The 14,785-nt window shown below is 46.6% G+C and overlaps 1 protein-coding gene across 8 annotated transcripts in view; it reads left to right on the top strand.

Moving 5' to 3' along the window:
• The window catches only part of LOC102097274 (netrin receptor DCC), a 412,480-nt gene that overhangs the window by 12,986 nt on the left and 384,709 nt on the right, over positions 1-14,785 (top strand). For 3 of the 8 annotated variants that reach the window (XM_065044619.1, XM_065044617.1, XM_065044616.1), the window contains exons 5-7: positions 76-872; positions 1,081-1,244; positions 4,352-4,416. The gene's annotated coding sequence lies outside the window, so the exon portion shown is untranslated. Of the gene's footprint in view, positions 1-75; positions 873-1,080; positions 1,245-4,351; positions 4,417-14,336; positions 14,473-14,785 lie in introns of those variants that run through there. The other 5 variants (XM_065044621.1, XM_065044614.1, XM_065044620.1 and 2 more) reach the window with 4 other exon arrangements.

The raw sequence follows: 14,785 nt of genomic DNA, 5'->3' as shown, positions 1-14,785 counted from the left end.
GTGGCCAAAATAACCTGCAGCCCCAGTCAGAGCGTCTCCCCATTAACTTCCTTTCTCTTTATTATTAAATCTCAGTGCTTTTAATTAAGAAGTGCCCAGTGCCTGGAAAACCAGCCTCTCAGCTGCCCTCCCCAAAGTGATGCCCTGGTCTTGCCGTCCTTTCCAGAAGACGCTCAGAACACCAGGAGAAGCCCAAGAGGTGGTGAGTCCTGCAGGTGCAAGAAAAGCTACTTTGGGAAACAGGGATAACTCAGGATGAAAAGTTCTCATTTTGAAGGGGCTTGCAGGATGAGAAGCTTCCACGAAACCATTTCCAAGCAAAGAACCTTTTTAGCTGCTTGAGCTTTGGGAATCGCTTGAGCTTGGGCACCGCAGCGTTGCTGAAGTGCTCAGATACCCTCAAAGCAAAGGTGACTATTGAATAGCTCCAGTGCTCTGGAGTATTTTGAGATGAATCACGTCATGCAACTGAAGAAGAGGTCAGAGGAATGGTGGCCAACACAACCCAGTGCAACCCAACGCAACCCAACTCAACCAACGCAACCCAACACAACCCAACCCCACCGAACCCAACCCAACGCGACCCAACGCAACCCAACGCAACCGAACCCAACCCATCCCAACCCAACGTGACCCAAGGCAATGCAACGCAACCCAACCCAACGTGACCCAACTCAACCAAACACAACCCACTGCAACCCAACCCATCCCATCCCAACCCAGTGCATGAGCGTACTGTCAAATGGATGATCTGGGAGTTATTGCTGATGTATGGACTTGGAACTATTGACAATAACTCAGTTAAAGCTTGACAAGGTTACTACACATGAAGAACACGATATTTGGAAGAAGAAGTAGCACTGATGTCACAGGTAAGGCCCTACCCAGCTCTGCAACGTGCTCTCTCTAGGGAAGGATCTCAAAGGCAAGCTGTAATTGCATAGAAAAACTGTTCCTCTGTATAAATTTTATCCTGTTTCTTCTGCTAAAGCTACACCTACACACTAAAGTGCTTCTTGTCAGCATGACAAAGATATATGTAATAATTAAGTAAACTTCCCATATAATTTTATTTTCCAGATGTACTTTCAAGAAGTTAATCTTTATGATGCTGCTGAAGTTTGCACGCAAAGAAAGCAAGTGGATGTCTTCTGAAAAATACGGCCTTGGGGACAAAATTCCTGCTGCAGTTCAAGAGGGACAAAGTTTCCAGCGTGAGGCCGAATTGCTGAGCAGATGATAAGGTATGAGAGGAGGATAAAGGCATTTTTGAGTTGTAGAGCACCTGGAGTTTGGTTTTCTTAGGGGAGATGGAGTCAACTCGGTGCTTGGAGTTGCACACAAGGGATCTCTGTATTATTATTTTGTTTTCTCCTTGGTAATATTGGAAAAAAGCAGGAAGCACCCAAGTGGCTATTTTATGGGCATCACTCATCTAATAAAACCACTCGGTGAGGGATGTAAAACTCATGGACATCTGCCACAGGCAGATTAAACCCTCCTGAGTGCGTAGGGTGATAAAGAGAAGAGAAAATGTTGGGTGAGACTTTCATTTTCACTTGGTGTTGCTTGCACAGCTTTCTGTGGCCATGAACCCCGGCCAGTGGGTGCAAATGCGTCCAAGCCACGTAATTCAGAGGTTTTGTTCCCCCAAGTCTAAGGGAGGAGGGGAGTTTAGAGTTTAGTCTGAGCCTTGAGATATGGTGCAGCATCTCTGATGTGGGGAGAGCCGGCTCAGCTCCACCACAAACCATCCTGTGCTCCAGCAATTGGTGTTGTAGGTCTGGTCTCCCATCAATCTCTACCACATACCATGGGACAGACTCCCTCAAGACTCTAGGAAGGAAATCTATGTACCAGGGAACTCCTCATGGACCAATAATTGTTCCACATCTGCCTCCATTTCCCATTTTAAGGTTATTTAGGCTTTGTTTTTAGCATGGTCTGGCTGGTGGGATGCCCATCAGTGTCACGGATTACTGTCTGCAGGTAGGAAATGAAAGCAAAATTGAAAATGTGACACTGCATTCAGTCTCTTCTCATGTTTCCAAACATCCTCTTGCTGTTTCATCCTCTGTGAGTTACCTTCGCTGTATAGCTATTTTATAGCGATTTGATGTCATGGGCGCTTAAGACGTGTTAATTAACCTTAGCAGATACCCATGTCGCACAATATCGTGTCTTGTTTCTGATTGGGGTTGGAGTCAGGTCTCTACAGCAAATAGTCGTGGATCCTACTCTGAAAATGTAATTCTCAGTGACTTCTCTCTGCCTAAAATTACCTGTTGTCGTAAATCCGCTGCCTAAAAAAAGCTCCTAGAAAGCAAAAAGGGATGAAAAAGGTTCAGGACAGGCCAGGAAAATCCTGCTGGGCTGGAAAAATCCTGATGGACCACCTTGAACTAGTGGCCGTGATGTCCTGGGTGCTGTGCCCATGTTCTTTGGGTCCCCAGGGGAGGGGGACAAGTAGGGACAGCATGGGGACAAGACTTCGGTGATGGCTCCTGAAATTTGGAGTCCCATTGAGCTCCTGCTTTGACCCCAGACTTGTCCCCATGGTCACGTTGGCCCTTCTCCGGTCCATTAATTGGGAACACACATCTTATTTGAATTCTTCAAGAGAATGTGGGAAGCCTGAACCTTTTTGGCTCAACAGAAATGCAGCTCAGGTTTTAATGATGTTCTTTAATAAAGTAAATTCCTTCGGCCGTGCTGGGGGTAAGAGCGGAGCACTGAGGGAAGAGAAGGGGTTAAAATCACTTGGTTGGTGTGAGCTGAGCTGTGAGGAACAGGTCCCAACAAGCCCCCACCTAAGCAGCTCTTTCTTCAGGCTTCATTTTCCATCTCAGTTTACAATTAAGCACATAATCCTTTGTGCTTTAATATTTCTGCCTCACTCTGCAGCTTCTCTTTGTTCCAAAGCAGCAAAAAAATAAGGGTAAGACTGGGCTTAGACATGTGGACCTTGTGGGTCCTTCTCTTCTGGGACAAGGTCCACTTGTGGTGGTCCACTTGGGATGGGATTAATTAAGTCCAGGTCCAGGACTTACCTCCCTGACCCTGTATAACAGTCCAGCTGAATAAATGAATCCAAAAAATATTCCTTCCATACGGCCGACACCTTCAGATTCATGTCACTGTTTTATGGACAGAAATGTAGAGAATTACACCTTTATTTTAATCGCTTGCAAAGTCATTATACAAATCTATCGCCTAAAATATGAGCACCGTGGCAAGAACTTGATGCTCCTAAAGCAGCCCTTCGAAAAGCTTTATTGCGTTTTAATTTATAGCGCGGGCTATAAATTGCGCGAGCTGCCGCGCTCGTACCGCGTCCCTGGCGTGACACGCGTCGGGATGCCCTTGAACCAATGACAGTGACAACAATTCTCTTGTTAATCAAGTAACTGAGAGGTCTCCTTCCAACATTTTATTTTCAATCCGTCTAGATGCATTTTAGGTGTCTAAATATTTCAAAAATGGTTTAAAATGAAGTATTCTCACTGCCTGCCTGTGAAAACCTTGAAGCACTCCCCCCATGCTTAGCAGAACAAAGACGTTGTTATGCCTTAAACGTCTGGTTTTTGTTACTTTGGGAGGAAGAGATAGATGACACCTCATCTTATCTTTCCCAAAGTTTTATGGCCATGGAGGTGACACCTTGGAAGATAAGGACAATTAACAGTGTTGCTGTCAAAGGTCTCATGGCCTAATTGGGATGATAGAGATGAACCATCTGTCCAACAACCAACTACCGGAAGAAACCACAAGACAACTGATGGGCAAGACAACTCACTTCTGGTCAATACCATGAACTTTCCCCTAGTTTGAAGACCCCAGACCCATTTCCAGAAGAGTCTTCCTAATTAGCATGAAGAGCGAGCAAAGGGAGGAGACGAACCACCTTCTCCTATCTCGCATGTAAACGAACTGGGTTATAAAACAACCTCACGTACGATACAGGTTGGGGGCGTGTAAATCGTCAACGTGTCCCCCCTGCTCCAGAGGTCGTCGCGGGACCGATGTACATGTGGGGTGGTGATATCTTACTCTCCCTCTCTGTTTCTCTCTCCCTTTCTCTTTCTGATATCTTAGTATCTCTCTCTATTCCTTTTTCTTAAACGTATAAAATAATATCATTGTAAGTTCTTCCGCTAAAGTCTTGTTAAGTTTCCATTACAGTTACTAATTGTTACCAACCCATTGTTTTAGAAGGGTGTTTGCTGTCAATGTATTGATAAGTTTTGTGGTACTATAACATACTTTTGCCAAGTCACTGATTGCTGTAATATGTATACCACCCTGTGCTTTTACTAAATTCATAACTGGACACTGAATTTCCACCTTTCAGAGCGATCGTTTCCCGGAACGCCTTGTCCTGGCCCTGAACCGCTCGTGCGCGCCGCCAGCGATCTGGTGAGTGAACGGCAAATTTGTGTGTATGGTCCATTTCTCCTCTCATTACCGGCGCTCCAATACTTTTGTGTGCCCACCATAGCGACATTTAGGGACACAAGAACAAGTTTGCGGTAGAGACTGTATGATAAACCCCATTTTTCCCAAGCGCTTCTATTTTTCTACTTAAACTGTGCTCAGGGCAAAAAGCTTCAGAGTTGAAAGCGTAAATGTACCTAAGCCTGTTGAAAAATAATACAGCAATAACTGCTGACTCCAGTTATTTTGTAGTCAAAGCCTTAAAGACCCGTCTCTCTTCACACTGTGGTGGAAGAAGGTGAAGCGACGCTTCTTTGGGATTTATTTCCTGGGTCTGGAAGTCATCGCGGTCTAATTCCAGCCACTAGAAATAAAATGAAGCTTTAGGGGGAACACGCCGTTCCCAGGGATGTCGTTCGATGTATCTGGTGCATCCCCCAGCAAAAATGGTGATAAAATGAGCAGCATCGGAGCCGTGTTGGAAATGTAGATCTTTCTCAGGCTTTTCCTTAATAAGACCCATATTTATGCTTATGAAAATTGTTTTGTTTGGTTCTTTTAACCCCTCAAGCTTAAAACGCTGCGAGATATCAACTTGCAGCAATTGGAGTTTGCTCCGTGATTAATGGGCTGTAATTAGAAATAAACAAGTGCCATTCAAAGCATGAAATTGGAAATAACACCTGTTTTCATGAGAAGATATTAGCTGTAGAGATAAGTTTTAATCAGAGGGAAAAAGTCCCCAGGAGGATGGCAAAAGACAATCAGGAGTTTCTATCGAGTGTCCCAGAGCCATCGAAGGTGACCAGGGAATTATTAACACGGTGATGAACATCAGGATTAATGGCCTTTATTCTGCATTTTGAAAGAACTGGGGTTGTTCTTGCGTCACGTGAGGATGGCAGGGAAATATCCAACTCATTAGCAAGCGTGGAGGAGATTAAATATGATTGAGTGGAGATAAGCGTGTCTAAATCTGCAAAGCTGGGCAGGAGAGCTGGTTTGGTGACCATCTCAATGACCTTTGGAACATCCAGGAGGAGATGGAGAGCATTGAGAAGGTTGAGATGAAGGTAGGATGGGCAGGAGGCTCCAAGTGATCATTTTTTGGGCTACCTGACAATGTTGGGGTGGAAAAATGGAAGAGATGCCATCAGATGTGCTAGAGAAAGAACGGTGGGAGAGCTGGTTTGGTGACCACCTCAATAACGCTTGGAACATCCAGGTGGAGATGGAGAGCATTGAGAAGGTTGAGGTGAAGGCAGCACAGGCAGGAAGCTCCAAATGAACATCACTTGGGCTACCTGGTGATTTTGGGGTGGAAAAATGGAAGCGATGCCATCAGGTGTGCTAGAGAAAGAATGGTGGGAGAGCTGGTTTGGTGACCACCTCGATGATCCTTGGAACATCCAGGTGGAGATGGAGAGCGTTGAGAAGGTTGGGGTGAAGGTAGCACAGGCAGGAGGCTCCAAGTGATCATTTCTTGGGCTACCTGACAATTTTGGGGTGAAAAATGGAAGCGATGCCATCAGATGTGTGCAGCAAGTGGCGCTATTTCCAGTGGGATTCCTCCACCAGAATCCATCCACCAGTTTCTGTACTTTTATATTATTCACATAATATAATAACAAGTGGCTGAAAGGAGGGAGAACAACATGATTTATTGGCTTCTTTGACACCTGGAAGACCACCAGTGAGGGGATTTTGTTCAGGTTTTTACATTTAAGGTGCAAAAAAATGAGAGCAGAGCTCGGAAGGGATATTTAATTGGTACTTTAAGCACCTACTTCTGGGCATCCTTGGCGAGCGATATTCTTGAGCTCTGCCAAAGACCGAACTGATGAAAGAAACTGGAGCAAGAGCGTATCAAGGACAAAGCCAGAATCCAGATTTTAATGAAGCAAACACAACCTTTTGCTGTGGAAAACTCACCCGAAGTTCATCGCAAACCTGATTAAAGCCAACACAGCTTTTCAGTGCGGTGTTTAATTATAGCTGAGCCTGCAAACCCCGCTGGGAGTTCAGGATTTTCAGGATTTCTAATCAAATTTCCCTTACTTTCCTAGATTTCTGGAGGCTTATCACTTAATTCTAATGAAATACACTTTGTTGATGCGAAACAACCCAGGTTGATTCCCACCTGGAAGTGAATTATTTTGGGGGGCGTCTGGACAAAACCCTCACAACTCCTTTTCCCATTTCTCCTGATGCGGAGTTACAGGGTCAGGATCTTAATTCTACCCTCTCCAAGTTTATTGGACTAATGTCAAGACACCAGCCACTTTTTAATTTAAAAGGGCTTGTGCATTTTATTCGCTTTAGCATCGTTAATTTGTTAAATGAGTTTGCTGTGATTAACACACAAGCTCTCTTGACTATCATATCCAATACATCTTGTGCAAAAATATATTGATGACCTCCGCCGCCAAATTTACCTGGTGATTACAGCGACAAGGGGTGTAAATGTTCATGTTGAGCATCGTCTCATTGCTCACTCAGCACAACTAGCCACACTATAGTTGCTCCAGGTCCTTCCTCCCTTAATATACTGATTTTATTATTTATGTGTGAATTTAGAAGCATTTTTCCTCCGAATCTCCGCAAAGGTATCGAAGCAAACTGCTAAAAAATTGTTTGCTTTGGTAGAATCACAGAATCCCAGAATGTGAAGGGTTGGAAGGGACCTGGGAAGCTCATCCAGTGCAATCCCCCCATGGAGCAGGAACACCCAGATGAGGTTACACAGGAAGGTGTCCAGGCGGGTTGGAATGTCTGCACAGAAGGAGACTCCACAACCCCCTGGGCAGCCTGGGCCAGGCTCTGCCACCCTCACCCACAACAAGTTTCTTCTCAAATTTAAGTGGAACCTCCTGTTTTCCAGTTTGCACCCATTGCCCCTTGTCCTGTCACTGGTTGTCACCAGAAGAGCCTGGCTCCATCCTCCTGACACTCCCCCTTTCCATATTGATCCCCAGGAATGAGTCCCCCCTCAGTGTCCTCTTGTCCAGCTCCAGAGCCCCAGCTCCCTCAGCCTTTCCTCACACGGGAGATGCTCCACTCCCTCCAGCATCTTGGTGGCTGCGCTGGACTCTCTCCAGCAGTTCCCTGTCCTGCTGGAACTGAGGGGCCACAGCTGGACACAATATTCCAGGTGTGGTCTCCCCAGGGCAGAGCAGAGGGGCAGGAGAACCTCTCTGATCTACTGACCATCCCTTTCTAACCCACCCCAGGTACCATTGGCTTCCTGGCCACAAGGGCCCAGTGCTGGCTCATGGTCACCCTGCTGTCCCCAGCACCCCCAGCTCCCTTTTCACTGCTCTCCAACAGCTCATTCTCCAGCTTATACTGGAACCTGGGGTTGTTCCTGCCCAGATGTAAGACTCTACACTTTCCCTTGTTATATTTCATTAACTTTTTCCCGCCCAACTCTCCAGCCTCCAGAAAACAAATGGTAAACATCTTCTCGCTTATTGCTGTGGTCAATTCACAACTGGATGTGGTAATAATAAGAAAATAGAAGAAAATGCGAATCTTTCCTACCTAGTGAGGAACTGAAAGCACTGAACGCCCCGTTTCTGTGTCAGGTCCAAGACCTGGGATGCTGCAACTGGGAAGGTCTGGGGACAACAGTCAAATTGTGTCTCAAATTAATCAGGGAAGGAATTTCTCCCGTATAAACACAAAAGGCTGTAAAATAGGTGGTGAGAATTGGGAGAGATGTTAAGGGTCATTTGTTAATCCAATGAAGCAGTGAAATAAATTCTAGAGGTCTGCGAAGCGCTCCAACAATTGCTTTGCTTTGTGCCGTAGGATTTTCCACTCGCCAATAGATGCGGAGGGGGAAAAATAATTAAAAACATGTTAAAAAGCAGCAGCCTTTAGCTTATTTTTTACAGCTGTGAGCACAGCAGTGAAAAGGATCAAAAGAAATAATTTATCACCTCCTTGCATGCTTACAAAAATAAATGTACTTTCAAGTGGCAGAGACTTTTCCCAGGTTTCCCTGCATCGCAGCCTATTTATAAAGGCTCAGCGCTGCTTACTTGCTGTGGAGCTTTGAATTTTTTAACTCCTATCCGTAAATCTCCAAAATCTTATGTAAATAGCGACGGGTGATGGTTCCCACTGCTGCTGCGGAGTATCAGCTCCCTTTTAGATAGCACGAGACACGTATAGAAATGCGATGTATATATGTCTGGTAGTACTATAAATAGCTTTATGCGATGCTGTCTGCTGGCTGTGATGCGATGGGGGCCTAAAAATACCTGCCCTGGGCTGATTTAACATCGTGGAGAGCTGCTGGTGGGAACTGGGTCTTGGGCAATTGGCCATGGAGGTTCTCCCGCCTGGTGGATCTCCCATGTGTTTGGTCATGGATTGCTTTAAAAAGCCATTCCAGTGTATTTCTCTAATTGCAAAGAGGTCAGATGAGGCAAAATTCATGATACAAACCGCTTATAAATAGTGATGTAGAGAACAGATCTACCCCTCTCGTGATATTGGATGGGTTGAAGCTGTGGCTTTTCAGTGCTTAAAAGGGGCCTGTGAGAAAGATGGGGACGGAGTTTTTAGCAGAGCTTGTTGTGACAGGACAAGGGGTGATGGTTTTAAACTAAAGAGGGGAGATTTAGGTTAGATATAAGGAAGGAATTGTTGGCCCTGAGGGTGGTTGCTCAGAGAGGTGGTGGATGAACCATCCCTGGAGACACCCCAGGCCAGGCTGGACGGGGCTCTGAGCAACCTGAGCTGGTGAAGATGTCCCTGCTCATGGCAGGAGTGGCACTGGGGGGGCTGGGAAGGTCCCTGCAACCCAGACTCTTCTCAAGAAGAGAATAGAATTCTCAAGACTTTGGCACTGGGGAGGCCCAATCTCGAATCCTGGGGGCAGTTTTGGGCCACTCACCTCAGGGCTCAAAATGGTGGCACCAGAATCACCTCAGGGCTCAAAATGGCGGCACCAGAATCACCTCAGGGCTCAAAATGGCGGCCAGAGGGGTGGCGGGAGCACCTCACAATAAAGGTCTTGAGGTGCTGGAGCGAGTTGCGAGAAGGGAACAGAGCTGGGGAAGGGGCTGGAGCACAAGTGTGATGGGAGCGGCTGAGGGACCTGGGGCGTTCAGCTGGAGAACAGGAGCTGAGGGGACACAGGGACACAAAGAAACGGCCTCAAGTTGCGCCAGGGGAGGTCGAGGTTGGATCTGGGGAACAATTTCTTCTCCAAAGGGCTGTGGGGCATTGGAACAGGCTGCCCAGGGCAGTGCTGGAGTCACCATCCCTGGAGGGGTTGGAAATACACAGAGATGAGGTTCTCAGGGACATGGGGTGGGTTAATGGTTGAACTCCATCTTGAGGGTCTTTTCCAACCCAAACGATTCTTCCCAAGGCAGCCCATGGTCTGAAGCCCCTCAGACAGGCAGCAGCAGGTCCCTGCAGGTCCCACGAAGCTGCCGCAGCCCCAGCTCCTCTCCTGGGCACCACCATGCGAGCTGCGTCTCATCACCCAGCGCCGTGTAATCAGACTCATTGACAAGTGCTATCAAACACTAATTATTGTCATTTGCATAAATAGAGGTGAGCTCATCAGCACCAGCTGCTCCCCCGGAGCCAGCGGTGTGGGTATGTCTGCGCCGAACAGCAATTTGGGGAAAGAATGGGGGAAAATGGGGATGGAGGAGGAAGCCGTGGGGTTGTGTGGAGCAAGTTTCACTCCTCGGAGTCCTTCCATGGCCGAGCAGCCACATTCCTTCGGCCACATGTTTTTCCATGAGTTGACTTTGCTTCTTTTTGTTTCCCAAAGCCCTGAAACCGGCATTTTCTTACAAGCGCAGCAAATTACTCATGTTCAGCATGATTTTCTTTATTTTTCAAGAAAAAGCCCCATCGTGGAGACTGAAAAGCCACTCCTGATGAGGACAAGGTGGATGATGTGGCTGTTATTATATTTAATAGCGCCTTCATTGCCTACTCAACCCTTAACAGGCTCTTAAATGCACACATTTATTCCGTTTTAACCCCATTTGAATGTGCTCTTGATTTAAGGCCGTGGTTGGGGTGTTGCTCAGGGATGACGCTGCGGCTCTTGAGCAGCGACAGCGACGATTTTCTTGATGTAACATGAACCTTTCTCTTTTGCTGCATAGAAATCTGTTATTGGCTGTGAATGTATCAAGGTTTAAGGCAAGGCGGCAATAAACCACGCCAGGCGCTCCCTGTTATCCCCTTTACCTCCCACCAGCACTTCCGTTAGATCGGAAAGATGATAAGAAAGATAAGGGGAAAGAAAGAGAGACTTCAAGTTGGAGAGTTTTAAAGGGTTTTACTAATGCTACTAATAAATAGAGAATATATATATACAAAATATACAAAGCCAATCTCAAGTGTGGAGTTGGCGTCACTCCAGCAGCAGAGCTGGGTGTGCGGAGCTGGCGGCTCCAGCAGGTGCAGGGCCTGAGGCCTGTGGATCACAGACAGACAGACAGACCCCTCTCTAGATGCCGGCTATGGTTGACGAGAGCGTGACCCTCGTCATCACCCTCTTATATAGGGGGTATGACCATTATGGGATGGATTATTGGTCAGTACTGGTCACCTGTTCCATCCACCTCTCCTCAAACACACCCCTCTCACAACGGAACGTGGAAAACTTATCAGCCTTTCTTAGCTACCATAGTAATAAATCTAAACACGAGCTTCTTCAGCATCCTGTTGGTCTCTTATCAGCGCCGAGTGCAGCATCCGAGGAGAAATATGCAGCTAAAACTCAGAAAAGCGCAGCCACCTAGAAAAAATGGGCTGAAAGGAAAATCACTAAAAGAGAACCGGTCTTGTTGTTAACAAAACCAGGACAGTGTGACAGCAGAACCAAAGGTTATAGATGCGTGCGATTCTTGGTTTTATTTGATTTGAACAAAGAGGGAGGTAAAAGAACCAAGGTGGTTTAAGTTTTCGAGTGAAACGAAAGGAAAACAGCAATTTATTGAGTTTTGACAGAACACTCCATCATTTCCTCCTCTTCCAAGAACAAAAGCGGATTAAAGAAAAAGGAGACAATGGGAGGTACAAACTTTTTTCCAAAGGGAAACATTGATTGATTTAACGAATGTTAATGTCGATGGTGAAATCCTTTCCTGACGGCACCATGCGTTAGTTATAGTATAAAATGATACTACTGCGTTTTAAGTGTTGTCTTTCTGTATAAATCCGCTCAACGTAGCAAGAACGTTTCTAGAGGGTGGGAAACTAAATTAATAATAATAGTAATAATAATAATAATAATGAGAAATAATAATTTGAGGATGAGGATTTTTGCTTTGGCCCAGTTCCTTCTTGCTCTTTGTTCTGCACCAAGTGCCAGTCAGGGGAAAGGCATTTGACACAGTGTCCCACAGCATCCTCAGCGCTGAACTGAGGGAGTGCGGTCTGGATGAGCGAGGAGTGAGGTGGAGTGTGACCTGGCTGAAGGGAAGAAGCCAGAGAGTCGTGGTCAATGGGCAGAGTCCAGTTGAGGCCTGGATCTAGTGCAGTGCCTCAGGGGCAGTGCTGGGGCCGGGATTGTTCAAGATATTCATCAGTGATTTGGCCGAGGGAATAGAGTGACTGTCAGCAAGTTTGCTGGTGACACCAAGCTGGGAGGAGTGGTGACACGCCAGAGGCTGTGCTGCCATCAGAGACCTGGACAGGCTGGAGAGTTGGGCGGGAAAATGTAATGAAATAGAACAAGGGCAAGTGTAGAGTCTTGAATCTGGGCAGAACAACCCCAGGTTCAGTGTAAGTTGGGGAATGACCTATTAGAGAGCAGCGTAGGGGAAAGGGACCTGGGGGTGCTGGGGACAGCAGGGTGACCATGAGCCAGCACTGGGCCCTTGTGGCCAGGAAGCCAATGGTACCTGGGGTGGGTTAGAAGGGGGTGGTCAGTAGGTCCGAGAGGTTCTCCTGCCCCTCTGCTCTGCCCTGGGGAGACCACACCTGGAATCTTGTGTCCAGCTGTGGCCCCTCAGTTCCAGCAGGACAGGGAACTGCTGGAGAGAGTCCAGCGCAGCCACCAAGATGCTGAAGGGAGTGGAGCATCTCCCGTGTGAGGAAAGGCTGAGGGAGCTGGGGCTCTGGAGCTGGACAAGAGGACACTGAGGGGGGACTCATTCATGTTTACAGATATCTAAAGGGGGAGTGTCAGGAGGATGGAGCCAGGCTCTTCTGGTGACAACCAGTGACAGGACAAGGGGCAATGGGTGCAAACTGGAACACAGGAGGTTCCACTTAAATTTGAGAAGCAACTTGTTTGGGGTGAGGGTGGCAGAGCCTGGCCCAGGCTGCCCAGGGGGTTGTGGAGTCTCCTTCTGTGCAGACATTCCAACCCGCCTGGACACCTTCCTGTGTAACCTCATCTGGGTGTTCCTGCTCCATGGGGGGATTGCACTGCATGAGCTTGCCAGGGCCCTTCAACCCCTGACATTCTAACATATTGTACATAGCACCTACGTATCTGTGGAAGAAATGAGTTGTTATTAGAGTATTGGGTGGAGACGGCGCTCAAAAGGGGTTTTTTGCATTCAATAGATTTATGCCAATTGCGAAGCCAAATGTGAGATTGTTACGCCTGTCGTGCCGAGGGATTAAATCTGATGGACGGTTGGATTCGCCGGATCGGGAATTACATCTCAGTGATCATTACGACCATCCGGCCGCTCTTGAATGAGCTCGGCCTCATTGCCCTCCATTCTGGACACGTGGCTGGAACCCCAAAGCTGGCACTAGGCTCAGCTAATTCTTTTCTAAGCCAAGCTCAAGTTTGCCACCGACCTGGATCTGGTTTGCAAGCAAAAGCTTTGGTTTGTTCCCCCGTAGGGTGAGAAATTCATGACTCTGAGAAGCTTTTGGCAGAAGGTGGAGGCGCTCGGGGTTTTGCTGTTTTGCTTTGAGCTGTTGGTTTCTCTCCAAACAGAGCTCAAGCTGTGGGAAAAGCACAACTAAGGCAACCTGGAGGATTTGTGCTGCTGGTCTTGATAAGCAAAACCATGGAATATTGCTCAGCTCAGCTTGCTGGGGTAGTCTGAGCTTAAAAATCAAAGGAATTAGAAATACTGCCCCCAAAACATCCCGACTTCCACAGCAATATAATATCCATTAATAGCTGCGTGCTCATTTACCCACCAGCATCTCTCGCTTGCCTGGTCCTCGGGGTCACGGATGTGCCTTTCACAAGGTGGTTTTTCATACGCAACAGTAACAGCAGTTGTCATGTTTTATTTATTCCCATAGCACAACGTCCCCGTTAACTTCGGGACCTGCGGCTCGCTCAGTTCCCCTCGCACAGAAGGCACCGAAGTGTTGTAGTTCAATCCATGTTCATTTAGAAGAATAAATATAGGCTTTTGGACTAATAGCACCACTATATTTAGCACCGTAGGCTCGTTGCTCACCTGAGCCCACCCAAATCTCTGCTTATTTTTACAGAAAGGGGTTATTTGCTCCCATATTTCCCCTTAGAACCCCTTAAAAAGGACAACTCAGGACTACCATAAATGTAAATATGTGCGTTCGCAAGCTGTAATGGATTAAAAATGCTTATGGAGCTTTTATTGAAGGAAAAATCACTATAATCATCATAAAAATCTCTACCTTACAGATGTACTTAATGGAAATGTATTATAGGTACAGGGAATGTTTACTCTTTTGCTTAAAACTGCTTGTGTGATGCAGAAATATTTAATGGAAATATATGTTATACATTGAATTCTTTTACTGTTTCACTTAAATAACTCCTTCCGTAGAGCGGCGGTTGTTAATAGAAACACGCTGGAAAGTCATTTATTATAAAAAGTAACATTTTCATGGCTTTTTTTCCCCAAATACTCTGCGACAACTGATGTTTAATAGACCTTTTTCTACCGGGATCTTCATAGGGTTGGTAGGAGTCCCATCCTCAAACTGGTTTATTGGTGACCATGTGGAAGGACAAACGTTCACCCTGGAGTTGCGGTTGGCGATGCTGAACCTCAGGGGCTTCAAAATCAAGCGAAAGAGTCAATTTTTCCGCAGGTGAAGTGTCATTTTGCTTTAGTTGCTCTTCCATTTAGGCATTGTGCATTAAAATTCTCATAGCAAAAAATTCACTGATCAAAATCTGCCTTTGGGACAGAGAACAACGGTTGGTTTTGGGTCGTCGTGTTCTACAGAGATGACCTGGCGTCCTGCTTTGGAATTGGGCTCCTGCTTGGACACCAGGTTGACTTCGTTGCTTCTAACGAGCTGATCCTGTTCCACCCTGAGGGAATGAGGCCAGGGCCAAATTCAGCACACATGGGCTTAATTAATCAGTTTATTTAATAAGAATAGGGAGGTGGTTGAGTCT

The sequence above is a fragment of the Columba livia genome, chromosome W (genome assembly GCF_036013475.1).
Source record: "Columba livia isolate bColLiv1 breed racing homer chromosome W, bColLiv1.pat.W.v2, whole genome shotgun sequence".
Lineage (NCBI taxonomy): Eukaryota > Metazoa > Chordata > Aves > Columbiformes > Columbidae > Columba > Columba livia.
This window is presented reverse-complemented; position numbering and strand designations above follow the sequence as displayed.